This window comes from Giraffa tippelskirchi, chromosome 12 (genome assembly GCF_054371585.1).
Source record: "Giraffa tippelskirchi isolate mGirTip1 chromosome 12, T2T-mGirTip1v1.2.pri, whole genome shotgun sequence".
Lineage (NCBI taxonomy): Eukaryota > Metazoa > Chordata > Mammalia > Artiodactyla > Giraffidae > Giraffa > Giraffa tippelskirchi.
The window spans coordinates 20,187,238-20,215,217 of record NC_137286.1 but is presented as its reverse complement, the minus strand read 5'-3'; the positions used below and the strand labels follow the sequence as shown (position 1 = coordinate 20,215,217).

At 38.1% G+C, this 27,980-nt stretch overlaps 1 protein-coding gene across 3 annotated transcripts in view; it reads right to left on the bottom strand.

Moving 5' to 3' along the window:
• The window catches only part of LOC145528812 (uncharacterized), a 612,770-nt gene that overhangs the window by 72,186 nt on the left and 512,604 nt on the right, over window positions 1-27,980 (bottom strand). The window contains exons 11-12 of one of the 3 annotated variants that reach the window (XM_081547827.1): window positions 22,579-22,652; window positions 1,428-3,525 (exon numbers count right to left, since the gene is read on the bottom strand). The gene's annotated coding sequence lies outside the window, so the exon portion shown is untranslated. Of the gene's footprint in view, window positions 1-1,427; window positions 3,526-22,386; window positions 22,653-27,980 lie in introns of those variants that run through there. The other 2 variants (XR_014070713.1, XR_014070710.1) reach the window with 2 other exon arrangements.

The following is a 27,980-nucleotide window of genomic DNA, read 5'->3' as shown; positions in this document are numbered from 1 at the left end:
TTCATAAGGATAATTATATAAGAGTTTCCAAAGTGCTCATATCCTCTAATTTTTATTTCAAGGAATTTTTCCTTGTCTCAGTTGACAACCTTTTAAAGTATATCCTGCAAGAGAAATTATTCTCTTTGTTACAGGAATCTGAGACCATAAAACTCCTAAATGAGACTGTGCCTCCCTTCACAGTTTCTGAAGTGCATATCTGCTCTTTAACACTCTTTCACAGATGAGAAGCAAAAAATTAAAAAGGAGAGAGACGTTATTAAAAGAAGGAAAAGCTGCTTAAACATTTAATAAGGCTAACATTTATGAAAAACATTAGGTCAAGAGTTCCTTCTTAGAAAGCATGAGCCAGAAACATGGTTTGGGTGCAAGAGATCAGGAACCACTATGTCCTGAAAGATGACACTGATACTAGAGAACTTTGAGTCCATTGATTTGGGTTCTATTATGTGACTTCTGTTGCAAATGGCCCCTGAGGGATATTGATAAATCACGGTTTTATTGTCTATTTTTTAATGTCAGTGAAGATAAATCTTAAAACTGCCATAAGTTGGATATGGAGGTAGGAACCCCAAATATGAAGCAGACAGCTGCCAAATTTGGGAAAAAATCTTTTACTAAAAGAAATGCTTTGAGGAAAAATGTGGAAGATTCCAACCCCATCTGTTGGGTTAGTCTCTTAACTCTTAACAGAATGAGTGTCAAGAGCATGTGGGATAATACATAGATTGTGGCTACCTCTGGAAAATACAATCTGCTACCAGACTGGTTAAATAAATCACATTATATCCAAAGACTGGAAGATAACTGGAAAAAATGCTTGAAAACCGTTTAATAATAAAGACACTCGCTGCAATTATGAGTAACATGATATAAATATAACAGAATTTATCATACAGAATTAAATAAAGAGAATGTGATGCAGTGTTATTCCTCAATAAACGTGAATGAATAAAGTGAATACTTTCTCTGAAGAAGTTAGAAATGCCAAAATGAGCATGAGAATAAATTTTGAAAGTTGAATAGATTAGTACTTATTCAAGGTATTGAAATTATATTCAAAGACTTTGCCAATACTTTAAAAGAAAGAAAGAGAAAGAAAGGAAGGAAGGAAGGAAGAGATATGTTTAACCAAAAAATGTTTTGGAGGTGATTTCCATCAAACATTCAAAGAACAGAAAATACTTACATTTTAAAAATTATTTCAGATAATAAAATAGAGAAAGATGCTTAAGCATTTTATGAGACTAGTATAACCTTGACTTCAAAACTAGATAAGAACAGTTTTATAAAAATTGAAAAATCCATAAGTCTATTTCACTTATTAACACGGAGAATTTTAAATAAATCACTGCTAACTGAATTTCATAGGATATTAAAAATATAATACAATATAATTAAGAGGGGTTATCTCAGGAGTGCAAGGAAAAGTTCAACATCAGGGAAATTTATTAATGTCATTTACCAAATGTATCACAATTAACAGAGAAAATAATGCAGAAAAGGCACTTGATAAAATTTAATACTTCATTGAGACTAAGAGAATAAACCTCAAAAATGAAAAATTGAAAACTTCCTTAATTTAACAGTACCTCTAAACCAAAGCCTACAGTACATTCTACAACAAAAAATATATTATACACATTTCCTTTCAGTTTGGGAATAAGACAAAGGTGCCTGCTGTCTCCACAAAGCTTCAACATAATATAGCCTGGACATCCAGGTCAATTCAGTATATAAAAGGAAAGGATAATTGAAGGAAAATGACAAAACCATTGTTATTTGCAAACATATGATTATCTACATAGAAAATAAACAAAATTGACAGATAATTTATTAGTGTATAGGAGCTTAACAAGTTTACTGAAAAACATATCAACTTATAAAAATTTACCATATTCCTTTCTGGCAACAATAGACAACTTAAAATTCAAATAGAAAATGATACAGTAGCAACAAAAACTATAAAAATTTTAGAAAATAAAATAAAGAGTAAAAGATCTTTATGGAGAACTTTAAAAACCTTTACAAAAGAATATTTAGAAAGTTGTGAATTAGCGGAGAGGTAAGTTATGCTTATGAATGAGAACAATTTAAGGATAAGTTGACAATTCTGATGTTATTTTAATTAAAGTTTCATAAAGATTTTGGAGAAAGCCACAAAACAATTATAAAACATATTTACAAACATTGATGAGCAACTAAGGAACCATTTCTAAATGAAGAGCAAAGTAGAATTTGCTACATAGTTATAAAAACAATGTGGCAGTGTATCAATAAATTAAATAAAAGAAGGGCTCTGCATAAGTAATTCACTCTACTCTGTTATGATTTAGAGAGTACAATTAACTCTGTGTACCTGAAATATAAGGAAATAATAAGAAATAAACCACTGTATATAAAACATATATGTTGATACCAAAGTAAAAAGATGACAAAAAGTACTTGTTTTTCATTAAAAAACACTTTTCTTTTTTTTAAATTGGAAAGAATGACAAATACGTTAATAGAGATTATCATCAATTGTTGGAATTATGGGTGCTTTTTATTCTTTTCTGTTTTCCAAATGTTTATAGAATAAACATGTATAATTATTATATTGAATGGTGTTCATCTTGAAAAAAAAAAGGAAGTGATATAAAAGGAACAGAATTTCTGAGGATGGCCAGGAGCTTACTAAAGAGAAAGTGAAAGGTTGAGTAGTCCAGATGGGGTGAACACAGGTATTGAAGCATGGTGAAAGGTTATGGCAATTCAGGGAATTGACAGAAATTCAGTATGCCTGCAGCATGGGATACACATCTGGATAAGTGGTAGAAATGAGGCTGAAGAAGTCTATAGAACTCAGATCAAGAATAGCATGTATTTCAAACTAAGAAGTTTAAAAATAGAGGTCAGTGGAAACTTTGAATAAGGAAACGGCAGGTTGGGTCTGACATTGCCAGAAGCATTGAGAATGAATTGGAAAGACAGGATAAAGGAACAGAGTTAGGAGGCTACTGCAGGTGTTTAATTGAATGTGGTAGCCAGGGGGACAGAAGAAAGTGAAAGGATAGCTCTGGGATTCCAAAGGACGGCACATGGTGATTCCATTAACCAAGACAGAAAATACAAGAGTGGAGACAAGGAACCCCGAGAACATGAGAGTCAGTGTGTAAAATAACACTTGGTGAATAAGGTTAGTTAGATACATGGTAAATGTGACATTTTCTGAACCAGAATTATGAAATAAAAAACCAAGCTGTGTTGGCATATACATAATTACCATAGGATAGTCTAACAACTCCCTGTGCTAGCCTGAAACAGGATAAATTGAGGAGACAACTTGTCACAGTAGAGGTGGTGGTGGTGTGTGTTCAACACTTTTCATTGATAAGAAAGGCAGAATATGGAGACAGCATCCAGCACACTACTAGACAAGTAACCCTTCACATGGGGCACAGACTTGGTTTCTCTCTGGATATAATATCTCCAGTGAGGTCAGAGCTCCAGTTCTGCTTGTCACGTGACCTCTTTTATTGATACCTGGAGAAAGAAAGAGAGAGAGAAGGAGAGAGAAAGACAGAAAGAAGAGAGAGAGGTGTTTTTGCAGATACACTGATCCAGATGAAAATTTTTATATTTGTATTATACAGTTGGAAATTTAGTTAATGTTTCTTATAAACTCACTGGAATTATTCAGCTCCCCTATCTATAGCTGACTTTAGAGTATTAGACAAGATCAGGTTCATGAACCTACAAGGCTTGAGGCTCAGGACTGACCCATGATAAATTCACCCCATTCCACCCTGGGAGATGTCTAGGCAGCCAACCTTCTGGGTTTCTTCTGACCAGCTGAGATGTGTGTGAAACATCTAAATGAAATTGTTTAAAAGCTACTTGGAATTAGAATAAATTTGGGCGAAAGAAAGTGGACTTGGAATGTTGGACTTCATAGATGTCAGAATTTGCTTTAGAAAGTGAGGTGCCCCAGGAAGAGCACATAAAGTGAGAAGAAAAGCAGTTTAGGAGTCGAACTTGCATAAGACTAACATACAGGGATGAGGAAAGACAAAATTCCCTTTGGGTTTCCCTGGTGGCTCAGACAGTAAAGAATCCACCTGCAATGCAGGAGACCTGGGTTCGATCCCTGGGTTAGGAAGATCCCCTGGCAGAGAGCATGGCAACCCACTCCAGTATTCTTGCCTGGAGAATTCCAAGGACAGAGGAGCACGCCGGGCTATAGTCCATGGGGCCACAAAGAGTCGGACACGACTGAGTAACGAACACACACACATCAAGGGGTCAACGATCCAGGCAAAGATTTTGTGTTTAAGATTTAAGTGAGAGTGGTGGTAGCAGCAAGAAAGGAAAGTACAAAATGGCTGTAAGAGAGACTGTAACAAAACAGCAAACTAGGGACCCTCAGCTCTCACAGTCATTTTGTACTTTCCTTTCTTTAAATTAGCACAACTCTCATTTCCCCGAGAGCTTCCTGTCCTGAAGGCACTGACCTTTCCACCTGTACCCATCACCTGAGCTAGATCCTGTTGCGTCAGCTGAATTTGGGGAAAGCCTTGCAGTGAAGTGTTACCGCAGCAGGTAACCTAAAAGGCTAACAAGAATTGTGCTACTTGACTGATTACTTCCCACTGATCTGGAGAACGCTAGACATTTTTCATTTGGGAGAAACAACCATACTTCAGTTTGGTCAAAGTAACCAACATATTTATACACAGAAAGAGCAAGTACATGCCTTCACCTATTCAATCAAAATCTGTATGACAACCATTGGTGGCCTACAGTAGAACTCTCAAGGTCTGAACCTCAGAACAGCAGCAGCAGTGCCTGGAGACCTGTTAGAAAGGCATATTCCTGGCCTCCACTCAAATCTAGTGAAGGGGAGGGCTCAGCAGTGTGTTTCACCAAGCCCTTTACCAAATTTACCAAGAAGTTTTCAGATGATAAGATAATTCTTTATCCTGTCCTTTACCCAGCAAGAATTACTGGGTGAGCAGCAATAATGGGCAAGGTTCGTTGAATGAATTAACGAATAAGGGAATGAATCAGAACCTATTTCTCCCAGATCCTAGCAAGAGAAAAAAAAAAAAATAAAATAAAATAGAACACAGTTCTTATTTTCCAGAATCTGATAAAGCAATTTGGCATGTGCCTTCTCTGTTAAGTACAGAAATCACATCACATTCCTTTTTACTTTTTTTTTCAACTGTACAATTCTGCACTTGTAGATAGCCCTGGAATTTTTATTTTTCTTAATGGCAACTCAATCTCTAGATAATTTCAGAAGCACTGTTTCAAAATGTCTAAGATACTAATGTACTGAAACTTAATCTCATGTTTCAGTAATGTTCAGACACTTCTAACTTGTCTTAGCCTAATATTTTTTAGAACAAAGCAAAACAAACCAGCTGTTTACATTTCTCAATAATTTTAGTATTTTGACCTTGAAATCATGTAGACAATAATTCCCAAGGCCAGGAAAGAAAATTTTGTTTGAAAATAGCTATGTTAGATGACATACAAGCCTCCTTGACCAGAAGACATGTGACTCAGAAAAAGACTGGAGATGGAGATGTTCCTGGACTACTTTAGAGGGATTAGGTCCCCAGGATCAGTGCCTTTCTCCATTCTGCCATCCCCTCCCCTACATGATCCTTTGATTTTGTGTTTTATCTGTTGCCCCACAGCCCTTTCTACAACCTCACTTATTACAATATTTCTACCCGACTTGAAGAAGAAGCATCTTTTCCTTAGGGCTTCCCTGGTGGCTGAGCAGTTTAAAAAAAAAATATGCCTGTCAGCACAGGAGATGCAGGCTCAATCTCTTTGTTGGAACAATCACCTGGAGGAGGGCATGGCAACCCACTCCAGTATTCTTGCTTGGGAAATGCCATGGACAGAAGAACCTGGGGGGGGGGGCTATAGTCCATGGGGTTGCAAAGGGTCAGACATGACTTAGCGATTAAACAACAATATATTTTTTTTTTTCTTATGAATGTGCCCTTTTCATAGAGTGATTGTGGAGAAGCGTTCTAAATATTTTTTGCTGCCATCCCCTCTCTCTCATCTCATGAAATCTGCAAGATTATGGGAAGCCTGATGTTATAGGGTGAGCCAGCTACATATTGTAGTCATCAACAGTAAGGAGTTAAGGTCTTTAAGTTAACCATGATGAGGGCGCTGTATATTGAATCCCTGCTCTATGAGTATGTGAAGGAGGTTTCTGAGAACCTGAAAAGGGGAGTGGGGAATGTGGAGGACTTGAGGATAGGGAGGGAGGGAGGGAAGAAAGCCACCAGCAGCCTGACCTAAGCTTAGTAGTATGACATTTTGAAGATGTATGTTGCCTCAATAAAATAGAAGAAAGATGAATTTTGCTGCTGCTCTTGTAATCCAAAGTGCTAGTGCTACAGGAAAATTACAATGCTCAAAACCTTTATCAACCTTCAGTTGATAAAATGTAAAAATCACTCAGTGACCTGAAGAGTACAGAACATTAATGAGTTGCCAGCTACCAAGTCTTGAAGAATAATTAGGCATTGTAAAACAACTTGATAAAAAAGTTCTCAAATTGTTCTGTTGCTCAAAGTCTTTAATTGGGTATTGAAATTCACTTTTATTTTCCTTGGGTTTGAAGCTGGGTTTTATCTTCAGGAAATAACCTGGAAAACTATTCTTACTCATTTCCTGCTTTGAATATATCAAGTTTCAATCAGGAAAATGAAAAGGGAGGAAAAGAATGAAGTATGAAGTCAAATAGAAGACTAAAAGACAGGACTAAAATAACTCTCTGAAAATAAAAACAAAATATGCTAAAATCAGTTCAGTTCAGTCACTCAGTCGTGTCCGACTCTTTGTGACCCCGTGAATCGCAGCATGCCAGGCTTCCCTGTCCATCACCAACTCCCGGAGTTTACCCAAACTCATGTCCATCGAGTTGGTGATGCCATCCAACCATCTCATCCTCTGTTGTCCCCTTCTCCTCCTGCCCCCAATCCTTCCCAGCATCAAGGTCTTTTCCAATGAGTCAGCTCTTCGCATGAGGTGGCCAAAGCATTGGAGTTTCAGCTTCAACATCAGTCCTTCCAATGAACACCCAGGACTGATCTCCTTTAGGATGGACTGGTTGGATCTCCTTGCAGTCCAAGGGACTCTCAAGAGTCTTCTCCAACACCACGGTTCAAAAGCATCAATTCTTCGGTGCTCAGCTTTCTTCACAGTCCAACTCTCACATCCATTATTGACTACTGGAAAAACCATAGCCTTGACTAGACAGACCTTTGTTGGCAAACTAATGTCTCTGCTTTTTAATATGCTATCTAGGTTGGTCATAACTTTCCTTCCAAGGAGTAAGCGTCTTTTAATTTCATGGCTGCAATCACCATCAGCAGTGATTTTGGAGCCCCAAAAAATAAAGTCTGACACTGTTTCCACTGCTTCCCCATCTATTTCCAATGAAGTGATGGGACCAGATGCCATGATCTTAGTTTTTTGAATGTTGAGCTTTAAGCCAACTTTTTTACTCTCCTCTCTCACTTTCATCAAGAGGCTTTTTAGTTCCTCTTCACTTTCTGCCATAAGGCTGGTGTCATCTGCATATCTGAGGTTATTGATGTTTCTCCCAGCAATCTTGATTCCAGCTTGTGCTTCTTCCAGCCCAGCGTGTCTCATGATGTGCTCTGCATATAAGTTAAATAAGCAGGGGTGGCAGCCGAGAGCGCCAGGCTGCGACGGCGCAGGAGCGGCCGAGAAGAGCTACCCCACGTCTGAGGTCAGTGGTGGTGGTGGAGAGGAGCTACCCCACGTCCGAGGAGCAGCGGTTGCGTGAGCACAGGAGGGCCTAGAGGAGCTACTCCACATTCAAGGTCAGGAGGGGTGGCTGTGAGGAGATACCCCTCGTCCAAGGTAAGGAGCAGTGGCTGCGCTTTCCTGGAGCAGCAGTGAAAAGATACCCCACGTCCAAGGTAAGAGAAACCCAAGTAAGAGGGCATCAGAGGGCAGACACACTGAAACCATAATCACAGAAAACTAGCCAATCTGATCACACGGACCACAGCCTTGTCTACCTCAGTGAAATTAAAATCAGTTACAATGTGCTAAAAAATTAAGCAAGGAGGAAAATCAAAGCAAGACTTTCATTACTAAGTTTTTTAAATATGCAGAATATTTTTCAGGCTTTGAGTATGAAAGCAGACAGGCATTAATGCCTTCTAGTTAAAACTCTGAGAATAATGTCTATTTATAACAATGCTTTATCATGATATTGCTATACCATAATATAGTTTTCTTTTTTCCCATTTGATGTTAAATATGAAGCTAATTTTTATATAAAATAGGGACTGTTAGGAAAAGAATGTTAGAGGCATGTGTTGGACATCTGAACTCAGAAACTGCCTACTGCATGTCAAACACTGAGTTGGGTTCTTCTTTATAAACAGCAAAGCAAATAAGATATGGGGTTGGCAGGGAGTGGGAAGGGAAGTGAGCATTGCTTGCACACAACAGAAGGGCACAGTGCTGAAAAAAATGAAACTAAGAAAGGATGAAAATACTGGTGCTTTAAAAGCAAAAAGCTAAAAGGCATAAGTAAACAGGACCAAACAGAGTAATGATGACTGGATTAAAATTTACATTCTCTATACTAACTTGCCATTTTCATCAAATTTCAAAACGGGTTATAGTGTCAGAGTCCTGAAATTGTACCAGTAGGGGTATTTGACTGCTTATGGAAAAACATTCCTTTTCTCAGGGAAGTGCCATCACCTATATGTCAAAAAGAACCTATCACAGTTTTTTTTTGTTTTTTTTAATGACATACTTACTATGTTTTTCTCGTAAAAATTAAGGGCACAGGATTATCACCAAGTTTTTTTTTTTTTCACTACTGCTTTATGATTGCCTGACTAATAGGAAAGAAAACAAAAACAGTACCCACTACCCTCACAGAAAGGAAGCACAGATACTTCCATTTCTTAAATCAAACTGGCTGCTACCAAAAACATTGCTGCTTCAATGCAATGATATCTCTGGTTTTGCTTCAGTTGCTATCAGATGATCTTCAGTGTTTGGTGCAATGTCTACTTTCAGTAAATGCTTTTTCTTTTCCCTCCCACACAGGATGTGAGAATCAACAGTTCTCTTCAGTGAGTTCCCCCATCGGTTCTCGATCCCATGAGATAAAACCCTGAAGCTTGCTAGTCCCACAAGCACTGTGTAAACTTACTGAAAATCCCAAGTAATGGAGTAAACAGCATCCTGTGGCTGACTGATTTGATTGTCACAGTTCTCAAATCCTTTCCTTTGCCAAAATAATTAACCTCAACACAATCATAAATGCTGAAAATTTCACGAGCATATTAAAAATATCTCATGTATTATAAATGTTTTCTTTCTACATTCAGATCAACTTTTCTAGTACTAATTATTCCCAGAATATTCCTGAATTTGTTTGTCAATTCACTCTTGAGATCAGTGGACTGTTAACTGCATCCTAATGGCTTAGAATGTTCTACCTATCTATCTCTGATTGTGTGTACTCAATTATTTCAACATTGGTGATGGTGCTTTTATAGTAAGTTCAGTAGAAGAGAAACTCCAAAGAAACTAGACTTTTACTTATGAACAAAATTTGGAGTATAATTGTTTTTCATAAGGATGCTTACAGGTTTTTTGGGACTCTTTATTTATCTATCACACTGAGAAAACTGGGTTCAGGGAAATTTATATTATTTTTATGCTTTTAGCAATGTCTGGGTAAATGGTGTTCAGTATCTTAAATGCCTACAAGACTGAAGGATTTCACTTTCATCCACTGGCAGATAGTCTACCTCCCCTGAGTTGCATTCATTTAATAAACATTTACTGAAAGTCACCAATTTTTTGAGGCTTTTTTTTTTCATCTTGAAGGACTATGAACAAATAAATACCTCAGTCCTCATGGAACTTATATTCTAGCAGAGGAGAGTGACAATAAACAGATCAACCTGATACGCAACATCAGGTAAAGATGAATGCTTTGAAAACAATGGGGGCTTCCCTGGTGGCTCAGATGGTGAAGAATTAGATCGGTGATCAAAAAGGTTTCTTGAAGAAGATGGCGTTTGAGCAGAGAAACCAGTTTGTGCTTGATTTGTGGTTCCTTCTGGAATGACTCACTAAACCTTCTAGTTCTTATTTGTCTAGCTGATACTCTAGAGCCCTGCTAATGGCATTATAGTGAATATAAGCCCTATAACTGCATAGGGGTCTTTCAACTACTTACTGAGACTTTCTTTCTATTACTGAGATCCTACTGGATTTTCAGCACTACAGGTGCGTTGTGAGATCAACATTAGATTCCATGACAGTAATTAAATATTAACATAATTTTACTATAGTACATACAGTATATGATGGTGATGGTAATGATAATATAATAAAAGGCAATCAGGATAAATTTAAAACCTATGGTAAGTATACAATTTGCTCTTGTTTTAGATACTTCATTAAAACAAGAACCTAAAATTCCACATATTTTCCTATTATTGTTTCTATAAAAGTAAGTTCTTAAGACTTTATCACATGTTGATTATCACATGTTGACTATCCTAAAGCCTTTGACTGTGTGGATCATAACAAACTGTGGAAAACTCTTAAAGAGATGGGAATACCTTTATCTGCCTCCTGAGAGGATGGTCCTGATGGGACCACCTTACCTGCCTCCTGAGAAACCTGCATGAAGGTCAAAAAGCAACAGTTAGAACTGGACATGGAACAACAAACTGGTTCCAAATTGGGAAAGGAGAACGTTAAGGCTGTATAATGTCACTTTGCTTATTTAACTTATATTCAGAGTACATCATGCGAAATGCCAGGCTGGATGAAGCACAAGCTGGAAACAAGATTTCTGGGAGAGACATCAGTAACCTCAGATACACAGATGACACCACCCTTATGGCAGAAAGCAAAGAGGAACTAAAGAGCCTCCTGATGAAAGTAAAAGAGGAGAGTGAAAAAGCTGGCTTAAAACTCAACATTCAAAAAACTAAGATCATGGAATCCAGTTCCATCACTTCATGGCAAATAGATGGGGAAACAATGGAAATGGTGAGAGACTTTATTTTCTTGGGCTCCCAAATCACTGCAGATGGTGACTGCAGCCAAGAAATTAAAAGATGCTTGCTCATTGGAAGGAAAGTTATGACCAACCTAGACAGGATATTAAAAAGCAGAGACATTACAAAGGTCTAACAAAGGTCCGTCTAGTCAAAGCTATGTGTTTTTTTCCAGTAGTTATGTATGGATGTGAGAGTTAGACCATAAAGAAGGCTGAGTGTGGAAGAATTGATGCTTTTGAACTGTGGTATTAGAGAAGACTCTTGAAAGACCCTTGGACTGCAAAGAGATCAAACTTGTCAAGCCCAAAGGAAACCAATCCTGAATATTCACTGGAAGGACTGATGTTGAAGCTGAAACTCCAATACTTTGGCCACCTGATGCAAAGAGCTGACTCATTGGGAAAGACCCTGATGCTGGGAAAGATTGAAGGTGGAAAGAGAAGGGGATGACAGAGGATGAGATGGTTGGATGGAATCACCAGCTTGATGGACATGAGTTTGAGCAAGCTCCAAGAGATGTTGTGAAGGACAGGGAAGCCTGGCATGCTGTAGTCCATAGGGTCGCAAAGAGTCAGATAGGACTGAGCAACTGAGCAACAATATATTGATTGTAATAGAATATGGTAGACCACTACTCAATAACAGCTTATTCCACATTTGATGGATAATTTAGAAATTGAGTCATTTAAGTACAAGCTGAAACTCCAACACTTTGGCCATCTGATGCAAAGAGCTGACTCACTGGAAAAGACCCTGAAGCTGGGAAAGATTGGAGGCAGAAGGAGAAGAGGGTGACAGAGGATGAGATAGTTAGATGGCATTACTGACTCAATGGACATGAACTTGGGCAAACTCCAGGAGATGGTGAGGGACAGAGAAGCCTGGCGTGCTGCAGTGCATGAAATCTCAAAGAGCCAGACATGACTTGGTGACTGAATGACAACAAGTACAACCTTATTGCTTTTTATTGGATATATCTTTCTCCACTGGCTTCTTTGAAAGCCTTCAGATTGCAAGTGTTCCTGAATAGTTTCAGTTGCAAAGAATAAACTGCCAGGTGTAACCCAGAGGCCAACTGTAGTCTTGTATTTCCAAGTTTCCTGTGAGGACTTCAGTGAAGCAATAGGACAAATCCTAATTTACAAAGATGTTGGGGGACAAATATACTCTAAATGCTATAATAATACTCTTCTGTTTGATCTCTATTTATAATGGTTCTATTCAGTTAGATACACTATTTGATTTGGTTATTTTCTAAACATGATTGATTCCTCATCTTGACTTTTTGTTTTACCTTTTACCATGACTGTTCATGATATTTAAATAATTTCAACTAATCAATAGGAGTTTTTTTCCATTTTAATTCTATTAAAGAATTAATTAGCTTCTATCATAGAAATAATAAAATTAAGTCTAAACTTGGTCATCATTCTTAGTTAGTTTATAAAAGAATGCTTCAGTAATCATAACTGCTCATTAAAGTTAATTCTATTGTCTCATTTGTTATTGAATGTCCTTTTTATTCATTGACCTTTAAGATAATTAATTGTTACTAGGCCAAGGAATAAAAGATCCCAAATATTTTTACTGTGAAAATTTGGCTAATTCATCAAAGAGAAAAATCATCTTTAAAAGAATGTTTTCTAGCATAACTCTTTGGGCAAAAGTTAGTTCATTTTATGTTTTATTAATGCTAATTGAATAGGTACTTGGCTGAGAACTCTTCGAAAGTATGACTACAGGGTCTTTTTTTTAAATAAAATCTTGAACTGAAAAATCTAGAATGATCAGGTTACTGTTTATAAGCTCAACAGGGCCTTTCACCATAGATATCTATGTGTGTGCGTTCTCAGTCGCTTCAGTCTTATCCGACTCTTTGTGACCCCATGGACTGCCACCTGCCAGGTTTCTCTGTCCATGGGATTTTCCAGGCAAGAATACTGAACTGGGTTGCCATGCTCTCTTCCAGGGGATCTTCCTGACCCAGGGATCAAACGTGTGTCTCTTGCATTGCAGGCAGATTCTTTACCTACTGAGCCACGTAGGAAGCCCTATAGATATCTGTATGCTGTATATTGTGAAGATAATTTATTTAACACTTTTAATTTTGCCAGAAACGTCCTTTATTAAGCTTTAACTATTTAGATGAGTAAACTGAATTTTCCTTGAACAGAAAAATAAATAGCAGATTCATTCTTGGTAAGAATTTATCTTTTGATCCATGAGACAAAATTCCGGAAACACAGAAAGGAACATGCTGCAGATTGCTGCCAGTTCTAGTAGTTAGAAAAGCATCTCAGAAGGAGCTGGATCAACAACACAGAATTTAAGTAAAAATTATCAAGGAGTCATAGAGTAAAAGAATCTTGCAAAATGCTGAGTTTAAAAAAATATCTTAAATTACATGAAATAATCAACTACCTCCCCTAAAAATCTCCCCTAAAAATGCCTAGTAAGTGACTGTCTTCCAGCCTACGATTAAACACACAATGGCAACTCACTATCACACTTCTACCTTTTATATTTCTATTACAAAGTAATTATAATAAAAATCAAAGCTGCTGGTATTCATCCTAGTTTTATCCTCAGAGGGGTTAAACAGAACCTATCTTCAGACAGAAAATATCAACCACCCACTGTGTGAAGACAACAGTGAACCTTCTGGAGCTAAATGAGGCTCCCATCCTCCCCTCATTCTAGAGTCCTGAAACCATTGCTATTCCTGTGGCCTAGAATGACCTTAGGTGGACACCACCATTTGACATGAAGTGAGCTCAGGCAGTTTTAACAATGATGCTGTCCAGTCCTGTATCCCAATTAAAATGATTCAGAGTTGAATTCATCATCCTTTTGAGTTTTTAGCTTAAATTTTTGGTCTTCTACAAATCACATCACATATGCTAATACACTGAGTCATATGCTTGTAATTTGGTCCAAACGACAAACATATTGAAAAGTTACAGAGATTACCTAGGCAACTGATGCACTCCTAGAAACTTCTAGATTTATGTTAAACTTTCAGTTTGATGCGGTACAGTCACTTAACCAGTTTGTAATCTACCTAATTATAGTAGAATTTAGCTATTTCTCTACTTCTGAAAGAACTGAATCATTGAGATGCCTTCTATATATATGAGTTGATATCCAGAGAACTTGTTACGTATGATTTATCTTTGAACTTAATAATACCATCAAAGAAAGAAATGGAATTGCTCACTTTTTGTTTCTTTTTTCTCCTCCTTCCACAGTCCAGTCAGTCAATAGGTACGGTTGATTTTCTTCTACATATTGATTTAATCCTTTCCCTGCCATGATCTCACTGACCTTTGTCCAAGAATATTTCACCTCGGTTTATAGCCTCATAACCAGAGGTGGATCCATGTTTGAGGAGATCTGGAGCTTATTTTCAGGGCCTTCTTTAAGAAAAATAATAAAAAATTACAAAAATAAAATTCTGTATATTGAAGGTGACCTTGCAAGGAAGAAAGCAGGGCTTAGCTTCACAGTAAAGTTGCTTCTGGGTTCACTGATTGTCAATTTTTAGAGTAGGGTGGTCACAAGACTGACATGGTTCCTGACCCCAAGGCACTAGCATTCTAACCACAGGAAATAGTTCTCTTGCATGAAGGTCAGCAGCAGATGATGGTCCTCAGGTGCTGATTTAATATGAGCACAATGTTGGCACAAAAGATGGGAAGTTAAACTTTAAAACAAACTGATTGATGATCCCTTTCCTTTCTCCCTTCTTTCTTTTCTTTCTTGCTGTTTTAGTTCTAGTTTTTTGTTGCTGGTTTGTTTTTTTAACTACTATCCATAGCTCAGTTGGTAAAGAATCTGCCTGCAATGCAGGAGATCCCGGTTTGATTCCTGGGTCGGGAAGATTCGGTGGAGGAGGGATAGGCTACCCACTCCAGTATTCTTGGGCTTCCCTTATGGCTCAGCAGGTAAAGAATCTGCCTGCAATGCGGGAGGCCTGGGTTCGATCCCTGGGGTGGGACGATCCTCTGGAGAAGGGAAAGGCTACCCACTCTAGTATTCCGGCCTGGAGAATTCCATGGACTGTTAAGTCCATAGGGTCTCCAAGAGACTGAGCCACGTTCATGTTCATTCATATTCTTCTTCATCCTGACTCACACCCCACCCAAAGCTACCTTTTCCAACTTGCCTTCATGTTTTAATTTAAGAGTCTGCCCCTGGGAAGCTATTTTCCAAACTTCTGACTCCTAGACTGCTGTCTTCCTAGTCCCTCCTCTGCAGGGTCGTCAGCACCACTCGATAAGCAGGCAGTGAAGTGTGCAGTTGAGAAAAGCAGGGACTAGAACTTCACTAGAACTTCTTCAGTCCATGGGATTCTCCAAGTAAGAATACTGGAGAGGGTTGCCATGCCCTCCTCCAGGGGATCTTTCCAACCCAGGGATCAAACCTGTGTCTTGTGTGTCTCCTGCATTGCAGGTGGATTCTTTACCTGCTGAGCCATTGGGGAAGCCCCAATTCCGCATATACGTGATATCAAATGATATTCCTCTTTCTCTGTCTGACTTGCTCCACTTAGTATGATAATCTCTAGGTCCATTCATATTGTTTCGTATGGCATTATTTCATTCTTCGTATGGCTGAGTAATATTCCATTGTAAATATATACACCACATTTTCGTTATCTTGAATGTCCACTCTTACACTGTGAAAACATATTCTGATAATACTACTACATTCTCTCTCTCTTAAAGTATAAGGCAGTGAAAATGAGCCACCTGTATCAGGAATAACAAGGAAGCTTTTAAATGCCAATTTTTAGGTCCTGCTCCATTATGTAGTAGAGAGAGTAGCAAAGGCCTTCACGGAAAATGACCCGGATAGGGGTTCTCAAATCTTAGCAAGCATCAGAATCACTGGGAAGGCTGGAAGATGGACCCATGTCCATCGAGTCAGTGATGCCATCCAACCATCTTATCCTCTGTCGTCCCCTTCTCCTCCTGCCCCCAATCCTTGCCAGCATTAGGGTCTTTTCCAATGAGCCAGCTCTTCACATGAGGTGGCCAAAGTATTGGAGTTTCAGCTTCAACATCAGTCCTTCCAATGAACACCCAGGACTGACCTCCTTTAGGATGGATTGACTGGATCTCCTTGCAGTTGAGGCCATACTAGGCCTCAGGCCTCAACTCCAAGAGTTTCTGCCTGAATCAGTTTAGGGTGAAACCTGGGAATCTGCATTTCTAACAAGGTCCCAGGTGACTCTGAGGTTGCTGATTCAGGCCCTGTGCTTTGAGGAGCACTGGACGAGGCCTTCCCACAAGCTCCATGACATGCACAGTGGCAGACTCTCCCTACAGGCTCATCAAGAACACCATTCAAACAGATGCCTCAGCAAACCTCCAAACCACCACAAGTCACAGATTTAATAATGCTTGTATGTGGTCAATTTTAAATCCATAAATGCCAAGAGTCTACTAAACTTCATCTGCCTTTTTATAGTTGAATGCTACACTGAAGCTTAACCTTTGTCTCTTTTATAAGGGACACATTTTTTTAATTCAAGTACCTGAACAATACTGTAATTACCATGATGAAAATATAGTGACAAAGAACTAGGTGTAAATATAAAGTTTCTATGTAGATTTCCAACTGAATACCTGTTTCTGTGCATTAGTTCTTACAGTCATTTATTTTAAATCTGTTGCCGTGTGGCAAGCAGTGTGAATGACCAAATTTTGCTTGATTATTTGCATTAACAAACAGCTGCAGAATCTCAACGACTTATAACGATACAGATTTACTTCTTATTCAGGTTACGAGTCATCTGTGGATCCCCTGCAGCTCCACTCTACTTATCTTCTCATCCCTGTAACCCAGGCTAAAAGCAGCAGTGCCTCTGGATGTGACACTGTCATTGCAAAGGGAGGAGAAATGGCTGAAGTACACTATGGTTTGTGAAGCTTCTGCTCGGACATAGAATAGACGACTTCTGTTTACACTCCATTGGGCAAATAGTCCCATGGCCCAGACTGATGGCAGTGTGTCATATGACCATACGTGGGGGTATATAATCCTGTAAGTTGGACATTAGATAACTGGAAAGAAAAGTACAGTGTTACATACAAGAAACTAAGCTTTTCATTTAGCTCTAAATAGTCCAGAGAGTATGCCCAGGGATTTCAGAGATTGAAACAAGATTCCTAAACAAACAACACAGATTTATTATCTGCCCTCTTTGTATTAGGTGAAAAGGACAAACAAGAGGGAAGAGTGTTCTAAGACTCCTGGAAACAGAAACTATTGGCCAGGCTCTTTGGTTTCCCACCTGCAATGCAGAATTAGAAAACATCCCTAATCCTCCAGGAATATTACAAGGATTCATTAATTTCCAGAGAGGTAAGTAATTTCCCCCAAGGTATTTTCAAGGTTCTGTGTTCCCTCAGAAAAAAAATTGCTCAAAAGTCTAAATTTATTTTTAGTTGTTACTAAAATCATGACATTGTACTTACTCAGAAATTAAACCTGAAAACATAATTTCTGACCTTGTTAAAGTGATTTTAAACTGCTGTAAAATTTTTTTGTACTTTGATAGATTATGTATTCACTATTAAATGAATAGGACCAAGGGCACTTGGTAATAAAATTAACCTTGATCTCTTTTCTAAGCTTAAAAGAATTATCCTATGTACTAGTTAATATATATAATTAATACTTGAAATTACACATTTTTCTCCTCTGGCATAGTTTTCTACTCACCTATTTTCTATGCATTCTCAAATATTTATTTACCGATATTTTTTGTTTTCTAAGGAAGAAATTCGAATTGCTCTTTTATGACAGGCGTGCGATGTACACTTCCTGATCCTTTCACTGGTGGCTTGCTGATAAGACAATGTAGTGAATGATGCTATTGAATTTTTAATCTGCCAATTCTCAAGTACTAAGTTATGACATAAAATTGAGGATGCTATTTGCTTACCAGCTGCCACATGGAACAGGACAACTTGTAATTTCCGTGACTATTGGAATTCAGCACTAATGGAGGGGTGCCCAAATTTATCTAAGTGACAATTCAGAACATCTCTCAGGGGTCTGAGACAAGAACCATGACAACAGTTGCCAGTATGAAAGGAGTCAGCCAGAAAAGAATAATTTCTTAGTGGAGTGCAATGGGTGATGAGTAATAGAAAACAACAATGCAACATGGCTATGATTTTTCTGGACCTATACATACATTTCCTTTTTCTATTAAATTATGCTTTTACTAACTCATTATTAGTAGATGGCATGTAGACCATCAAAGATTTTCCCATGTACCATCTCATTCTTTTCTGAAGGCTTTCTGGTCATTACCCACTTTAAAGATAAGAAAATTAGATTTCAGACAATTTAGGCACCTTCTCCAAAGACACACATCTAGTTAAAAAAATATTTGGAACTTCCCTGGAATCAGATCTTCCATTTCACATTCTGCCTTTATACTAAACCTTGGCTGTCTACTACTGATTTTTAAAAAATATAATCAAATTGCATTGCAGTTAATTTAGTTGCCTCATCAAAATTTCCAAGAGCAATGAATCAATTATGTTTCTCTCATGTTACTACATGGAAATGACCTGCATGTCTTCACGTGCTCATTTGTCAGAAGTGTTTAAAAATAGTCCATTCTTGCTTCTAGGCATAGTCTACATACTGTAGTGGGTTTGGTAAATTTCCAGTTACAGAAAGTATTTCTTACAGGCACCTTTAGGTTGGAGTTTTCCAGAAGGTTCCATCAGATATCTGAACCACATTCCCCACAACTGAGACACCAGATTTGAGTGCACATGAGTCAAGAACAGAGAAGGCAATGGCAACCCACTCCAGTACTCTTGCCTGGAAAATCCCAAGGACGGAGCAGCCCTGGTAGGCTGCAGTCCATGGGGTTGCGAGGAATAGGACACGACTGAGCGACTTCACTTTCACGCATTGGAGAAGGAAGTGGCAACCCACTTCAGTGTTCTTGCCTGGAGAATCCCAGGGATGGCGGAGCCTGGTGGGCTGTTGTCCGTGGGGTCGCACAGAGTCGGAAACGACTGAAGCAACTTAGCAGCAGCAGCAGCAACAGCAGATGTCAAGAAGCAACAGTTAGAACCGGACATGGAACAACAGACTGGTTCCAAATTGGGAGAGGAGTACATCAAGGCTGTATATTGTCACCCTGCTTCTTTAACTTCTATGCAGAGTTCAGTTCAGTTCAGTCACTCAGTCGTGTCCTACTCTTTGCAACCCCAAGGAATGCAGCATGCCAGGCATCCCTGTCCGTCACCAACTCCTAGAGTTTACTCAAACTCATGTCCATCAAGTTGGTGATGCCATCTAACCATCTCATCCTCTGTGGTCGCCTTCTCCTCCCACCTTCAATCTTTCCCAGCATCTGGGTCTTTTAAAATGAGTCAGCTCTTCCCATCAGGTGTATTGGAGTTTCAGCTTCAACATCAGTCCTTCCAATGAATATTTAGAACTGATTTCCTTTAGTATGGACTGGTTGGATCTCCTTGTAGTCCAGGGGACTCTCAAGAGTCTTCTCCAATACCACAGTTCAAAAGCATCAATTCTTTGGCACTCAGCTTTCTTTATGGTCCAACTCTCACATGCATACATGACTACTGGAAAAACAATAGCCTTGATTAGATGGACCTTTGTTGGCAAAGTAATGTCTCTGCTTTTTAATATGCTATCTAGGTTGGTCATAACTTTCTTTCCAAGGAGTAAACGTCCTTTAATTTCATGGCTGCAGTCACCATCTGCAGTGATTTTGGAGCCCAAAAAATAAAGTCTGCCACTGTTTCCACTGTTTCCCCATCTATCTGCCATGAAGTGATGGGACTGGATGCCATGATCTTAGTTTTCTGAATGTTGAGCTTTAAGCCAACTTTTTCATTCTCCTCTTTCACTTTCATCAAGAGGCTCTTTAGTTCTTCTTCACTTTCTGCCATAAGAGTAGTGTCATCTGCATATATGAGGTTATTGATATTTCTCCTGGCAATCTTGATTCCAGCTTGTGCTTCATCCAGCCCAGTGTTTCTCATGATGTGCTCTGCATATAAGTTAAATAAGCAGGGTGACAATATACAGCCTTGATGTACTCCTTTTCCTATTTGGAACCAGTCTGTTGTTCCACGTCCAGTTCTAACTGTTGCTTCCTGACCTGCATACAGGTTTCTCAAGAGGCAGGTCTGGTTGTCTGGTATTCCCATCTCTTTCAGAATTTTCCACAGTTTATTGTGATCCACACAGTCAAAGGCTTTGGCATAGTTAATAAGGCAGAAATAGATGTTTTTCTGGAACTCTCTTGCTTTTTCGATGATCCAACAGATGTTGGCAACTTGATCACTGGTTCCTTTATCTTTTCTAAATGCAGCTTGAACATCTGGAAGTTCACGGTTCACATACTGTTGAAGCCTTGGAGAATTTTAAGCATTACTTTGCTAGCATGTGAGATGAGTGCAGTCGTGCCGTAGTTCGAACATTCTCTGGCATTGCCTTTCTTTGGGAATGGAATGAAAACTGACCTTGCAATGTTTTACTTCAACACAAAAAAATACAAGAACAATCGAGCGCTTCCAGAGAACAGATGGAGTGGAGTAATCTCTTTCCTTTATGTCTCATTTCCTGTCCACCTCTAAGTCGAAGTGATTCGACCTTTCAAACGTACCCTAAATCCTAACACTTCTCTCCAGCTCCACCACTTTCTTCCTATGGAATGATGTTCAAGTCAATGACGTCTCTCAGCTAGAATATTTCAGTGCATTCCTAACTGCCTTTCTCTTCTACTCCTCCCCCACTTCCCACAGTGTGTTCTTGGTACAGAGACTAAATGCAATTCTTTGTGATGACATTGTATCACTCCAGCTGAATGCCCTCCCTACTGGCGGCCCCCAGGAGCTGATCATTTAACTCAGAGTACGATGAGACCTCTAGTTCTGATTTTCCAAGCTCCATGTAACCTGGCTTTTGCCTGCCTTCCGCAGATGTTTCCACACGATTCCCCCCTGCTCTACTCGAGATACCCTGCCCTTTCTTTTCCTCAAACATGGCCAGCTTGTTCTCAGCTAGGGCTTTGATGAGCTATTCTTACTCTGGCTGCAAGGCTTTCCCCCCATGCTTCCTGGACTCTTTCTTATCACATTAATTTCTGTTTAAATGTCACCTCTTCAGCTACCTTTACATTTTACGAAGGGGAAACAGACAATAACTAAGTTAATTACATTTTAAAAAATCAATGTTAATAAGTGCTATGTAGAGAAATGAAGTATCATGATGTGATAGTGTGACTAGGAAAGCCTTTCCAAAGACTTGCTAAATGATCCCTTGTGACCTCTTGATTGCCATATCCCCTACTGTGGTATCACACAGAAAATATCCGAGAGTCATAGTTTTTACACCATCTCTTTCCAAAATGCCACTTTTTAAAGCTTCTCTGAAGATCTCTAGAGCACCCAAATTATCTTGAAAGAAGTTCCATTAACCACAGCTTGTACTTGCCCACAGAGTCTAAGAGATTACACCCCGTTTTGAATTGCTAAAGTGATTCTGCTAGGCAAATCACAAACTATTCTATCAACCCGATGATAGTAAAATGGCAAACAGACAATTCCTTCCTCCTTTTCTCCATCTGTGGAATGAGGTTAATGAGATGTTGCATCTTACGACAACAGTCTTTGTAAAAAGAGTTTGGATATAAACAGAAAGAATGGAACTGTTTTGTCTTAAATATGTGTCCCATTTATGCATTTTGAGTCATCATAGGGCTTATGGATTGTGCAGAAATTTTCTGTAGGTTTGTAATGATTCTGACAAATAAACAAAATGGTCTACCACTGGCTAGGTCTAGAAACCTGGTCACCAAACTTCAAGACACTGCCCTTAACATAAATCTCAGAGTCATCCTGGCTTGTTTGTAATGAGTTGAGATATTTTAAAAACAAACCTAAACTCATACGGAGAAAAATTAAATCATCTTTGAAAAAAGTATTATTTGGAACTCAAAAGGAAAAGCACATAGGAATATAAAGTCTGTTTTCTGTATTAGGTTGCTTCCTAATGGATAGATATGTCCAATCAAAAGAAGAATATATTAAGAAAAATTGTCATTACTGCCAGGTAGTACTAGTGCTACTTTCATAAGGTCATAATATATGTGATGAAGAACTTTTTTCCTTCATGTTTATTATTATAATAGGTTGAAATGAATATGGATTGTTTCTTGCTGTGTGTGTATTGCATGTCATCTGATTGCATTACAGTTGTATTATTCTAATCATTATAAAAATTAACTTTCATTATGCTTTTTTTCTTCTTGTTTGGTAATGCTACTAATTTTATAATATTCAATTATGATTCACTTTCTGGTCCTTGTAGTTCCCTTAAGGGCTTACTTATATAATAAAGAATAATATTCTTATTATGCTATTGAGGATTTTAATATAAAGCAAAGTGATTATTATTAAAAGTGTCAATCTTTTACCTCAGGTTGTCAGGTATCTTCAAATTTAGAAGATCAAAAGGTAATTGAATACCTTATTTTCAACTGAGTCTCATCTGCAGCAAAAAAAAAAAAAAAAAAATGAAAGCATTACCTGAAAGGTTGGAGCATTTTTTAATAATGAAAATCATATTGTCAAGTTTCTCTTTTTCAAAGCGTTTTAAAATATTTCACAGAATTCTTTTCATCAAATGTGTGTCAGGAAAGAGATCATACCATTGAGATGAGATCTCAGCATTATTCAAAAATGGGAAAAGGCAGCTGTAACAGAACTAACATTTAAATTTTGTAAATTATGTGAGAATGAAGTTAATACAATGGCACCCCACTCCAGTACTCTTGCCTGGAAAATCCCATGGACGGAGGAGCCTGGTAGGCTGCAGTCCATGGGGTCGCTAGGAGTCGGACACGACTGAGCGACTTCACTTTCACTTTTCACTTTCATGCATTGGAGAAGGAAATGGCAACCCACTCCAGTGTTCTTGCCTGGAGAATCCCAGGGACGGGGGAGCCTGGTGGGCTTCCGTCTATGGGGTCGCACAGAGTCGGACACGACTGAAGCGACTTAGCAGCAGAAGTTAATACTATTACTAGGCTACTGCTGTGAAAATCAGAATATCAACGGTTAGATTAATGTCATTTTACAACTGACTCTAAGAATATATTTTCTCATGTTTTGACTTAAAAAGTATCAATCTAAAGCCTTCATTTTTACAATATTCATCAGAGCAGTGACAAATGATGATTAAATTAAGTTCAACCTGGAACATGTCCTATTTTCTATTAAACATAGTCTGTATCTTCAGTAGTTTTTAAATGCCAGACACTATGCCAAGTATATTACATGTGTCAATTACTACAATACCCTGTGAAGTAACTATGAGCTGGATGAGGGTAAGCAGTCCATCTCTTTTGGTCACTGATAATATGTACAACTTATAATTATGGCTGCCACATAGTAGGGATTCAATAAATATCTGTTGAGTTGAATGAATTTTACACAAGGCAGGTGAAAGTGCCTATATATATATATGAAAAGTCATATTCCTGTTTGGTTAGATTTTTTTCTTACCTTTCATCCCTATGGCAACATATAACTGACTTGCCAGAAAAATAAAATAAAACAAAACAATTTCTCCTAGGTGGAGGGAAAAAAAGACTAATTCTATATAACTTCTAAGTTTTCCTCTGTGGGTTTACAACACACAAGCCTCCAAGTTGCAGATGAAATAACAGAGCTAACAGTAGTCACTCAGTCATGTCTGATTCTTTGCCACCCCATGGACTGTAGCCCACCAGGCTCCTCTGTCCATGGAATTTTCCAGGCAAGAATGCTAGAGTGGGTCTCCAGGGGATCTTCCCAACCCAGGGATCGAACCTGGGTCTCCTGCATTGCAGGCAGATTGTTTACCATCTGATCCACCAGGGAAGCCCAGAGTAGAGGATAAAAAGTACCAATGGCTGGGGGTTGTTGTGATACTAAAAGTGCAGTTTCAGAAGGCCCTGAACATAGAAAATTAGTATTTGGGGGGAGGACTTTCATTTTCAGGGAGCTTGGGCTGGAGGCTAGAGATCTGATGGAGTTCCTGACTCTGGGTGGCAGTGGTAACACAGCAGTGAACCATGAGGAACTTCTCTTTCTAAACATCCTATTGAACTCAGAGCTTCAGCCCACTGAGTTGGCCCCAAATGATCAAGAAAGATGGTTGAAAGGTACTCTTGAGTAGACTGTAGGTAGCCACGTTAACTTACACGTTAACTTAAGCCACCTTTATATCATTCACTATAGTCAAGGTTTTGTGCTATCCACAATCTAGGACAGAAGGGAGGCTGTGAAAGCCTGTAAAGCCAGAAATAGGAATGGTTGAGGTCAAGACTCCAGAGAGAGCCCTGCACAGGCCTAACCTGGGGTGCACAGGCCTAACCTGGGGTTTACAGACCACTGGACATTACTGGAGACACTCTTTTGGAATGTGTGCGTGCATGCTAAGTTGCTTCAGCATTGTTCGATTCTTTGCGACCCCATGGACTGTAACCCACCAGGCTCTTCTGTCCATGGGATTCTCCAGGCAAGAGTACTGGAGTGGGTTGCCATGTCCTCCTCCAGGGGACCTCTCCAACCCAGGGATCAAACCACATCTCTTTTGTCTCCTGCATTGGCAGGAGGGTTCTTTGCCACTAGTGCCACCTGGGAAGCTCCCCTCTTTTAGAATGCAGGTGTTTAATGGGTTTAGGGAGACCAAGAGGAGAAAACATTGGTGATTCGAGAAAGTGAAGACCCAAAGATCATATCAGAGTTACCCAAACTTCTCTTTACAGCCCTTTTCCAAGCCTCTCACCCTACAAAACATCCACGTCTTTTCTTTAACACAGGCACCACATATTTCTGAACCATATTCAAGAAACTGAGTTGCTAAATTCTGACAGAATGAATATCAGCAAACTTAAGGAAGACAACTGAGTTAGTGAAATGCTTTAATATTAAAAGCTGCTTCCCTGAAAATGCAATCCCACAACCTAGTGTTAGTTTTTGGTTTAAAGTTTCTGTTGATAATCCCCAGTTCTGAATATGTTCCTTAATCTATTCTTAGTAGATCACTAGCCAGGAATTTGAACACACAGAAAAAAAATGAAAGAAATTTCCAGGGAGTATAAATACAAAGCCTGTTGGTTTGAAAACTTGTCCCTAAAAGAAGTATTAATATTTAATATGAATATTAAAATCTTGTATTTTACTTTGGGTCACTAAAAGAGAAAGGAAGCAAGCCTCAAATGTTAATAATGACTTTTAAAAGTAATTCAAAAAGGTCTTAGATTAAAAATTAAGCAGTTCTCTAAGTTTACTGTTGGAGCTGTTTAATATAATTTACTGTAAATTCTCTAGCTTCTTCTTAGCTTCTTTAGCTTCCTGATTTGTTAAATGCATACATGCGATATCCTTCCCCACATGCACGATTATATCATTAGTATTCTTGCAGGTCACTTTCCACATGCGAACTCTCTAACCTCTTAATCCCTTTCTAAGGCTAGTGACAAATAGCAATTGCCACTGGCACAAAGCTAAAGGGAAATTGTAAAAAAATATTACATGACCTTGGGATCAATCAATAATCTGAAAAACATGCAGGAAAATAAATCATTACCTCTTTAGAGCTTTATTGGCTCTGATTTAGATGCCTCTGTCCTGAGTTTCCAATTTTTGAACCTGAGCGAAGGATAAGTAACCACCACTTCCTCATTTTAAATGGGTTATTTTGGTATCATCCTGTACTTTCCTTATCGGAATTTCCTAAGGTTACTAACAAGAAGGCAATGGCAACCCACTCCAGTACTCTTGCCTGGAAAATCCCATGGACAGAGGAGCCTGGTAGGCTACAGTCCATGGGGTCGCAAAGCGTCGGACACGACTGGTGACTGAGTAAGGTTACTAAGACTGCAATTAGAACAAAAATAAAGTTGTAGAAATTTCAGGGGAAGTTCTATGTAATCATTACAAACATTCTTCTGAATCATATTGTGGATGTTGCATGAAATATGAGAAGCAAAACAGGTATTTTTTTAAAAAAGAGTTCTTTCTGACTTTTGAAAGTGAAAAAACATTTCTACATCCAATAGGTGATATAAGTGGTGAATATCTAAAGGTGATGAAAAAAATGTTTTGAGACTTAACAGCCAAAGAAGAGTTACTATTAAATAGAGCTTTCTAAGGAAAACAAATCTTTATAGATAAGATATTCAAAGTGAATTGTAGTTTTAAGAGTCTACAACTGCTTCTAGCACATCATAAGGGCTCAGTAAATATTTGCATAATTAAATGCATTTTATTGATGGGGAAAGAGCTATATACATAAATGAAAAGTGGCATTTTGTATTGGAGTAGAGCCAATTAACAATGCTGTGATAATTTCAGGCGGATAGCAAGAGGTATCAGTCATTTATATATGTATCCTTTCTCCTCCAAACTCTTGCAAAAGTAGCATTATTGTTATCTTTCATCCCCCACACAGAAGAGTGGGCTGTTCCAGAAAAAAACATTATCTACTGAACTATTATAATTCATTTTCTCTAAAAAGTTGTAATAATATGACCTTACAAAAGCAAGCCACTAATTAGTCTCAAACATGACATAGTATTCTTTTAAACTAAAAGCTTTATTTGAAATTTTTTTCAAGTAGACATTAGTAGAAAGCCTAAATATGGATAAAACTAAAATATAGTTTTAAAATGAAGTTGTCCACTAAGGAAATTGTTTTATGTCTGACAGTAAGTCATCTATTTTTATTATTTTCTTAAGTAGTAAGATAAAAGCCTGAGGCAATATTGCATCTAAGATCAATTGATCCGAATGCCAAAGTAACCTTTAAAGATAAAATTTTATATGACATTCTGCTACCTAATTTATTTCAGTGGATTTTTCTGATCACTAATATAAATGAATGTGATGTAAACCATTCAATATTTTCTGTCTGATAGGAACATTTTTTACATTTTAGTACTGAAGGGATGATTTCTTTTTGCTATAAAAGCCAACAGGATTACAGTATAACAAGGTATAACAAGGACAATTCAGATATAATTGACTGCTTTCAAATTAGGGAAGCATTTATTTATCCTCCTCATATTACTATTTATCTTTGGTCTCTTCATTATTTGCATTCCTATTTCTGGAAAAAAAAACAATAAGGAAATGAGGCAAAATTAAAAGAAACAATTTACTAATTGCTCAAAAGTGATGAAAGATTAGATGGGAAGACTGAAATTGGTCCTGAAACAAAACTCATAAAGGAATCTGAATTTTTGAGAATGATGATAAGTTATATGAATGCTGTGACATATTGGCCCCTTGCACAACACTGATCTTAGCAGCAAGTCTCCCTCTGCAGTTATCAAAAGAGGTAACTTGGTCCAGGTTTGAAGATAGTGGAGGTGGTGAAGGAGTGCTGATACTGGAGTTTCTCACAATGAAAATTTATATTTAAAAATAAACTGTGCAATTATAATTTCCCAACATTCGAATTTTCTTGTTCAGCTTCAGTTTTATATTACTTGTTTTAAACAATATACTCATTTTTATTGAAAACATGTGTAAATGTGAACTTAATGTAACACCCAGAGAATTGTCGTCTATTTGGTTTCAAACCTATTTGTGCATAAACATTTTCTCATTATTATTCAATGCTTACAATCAAGAAGCAACTTTTTTGCAGTTCAACATTTTGGTTAGAGTATGGGACATGTGAGACTTACTAAAAGGGCATTATCTTGAAAGATAATTGCAAGTATTGAACCTAGACCTCTAGGGCAAATAAGCCCATAAAATTGAACTAAAGTGCTGGGGTGCAAGATGTGTGAAGTGGAAAACTCTCAGAATCATACTGACTCAA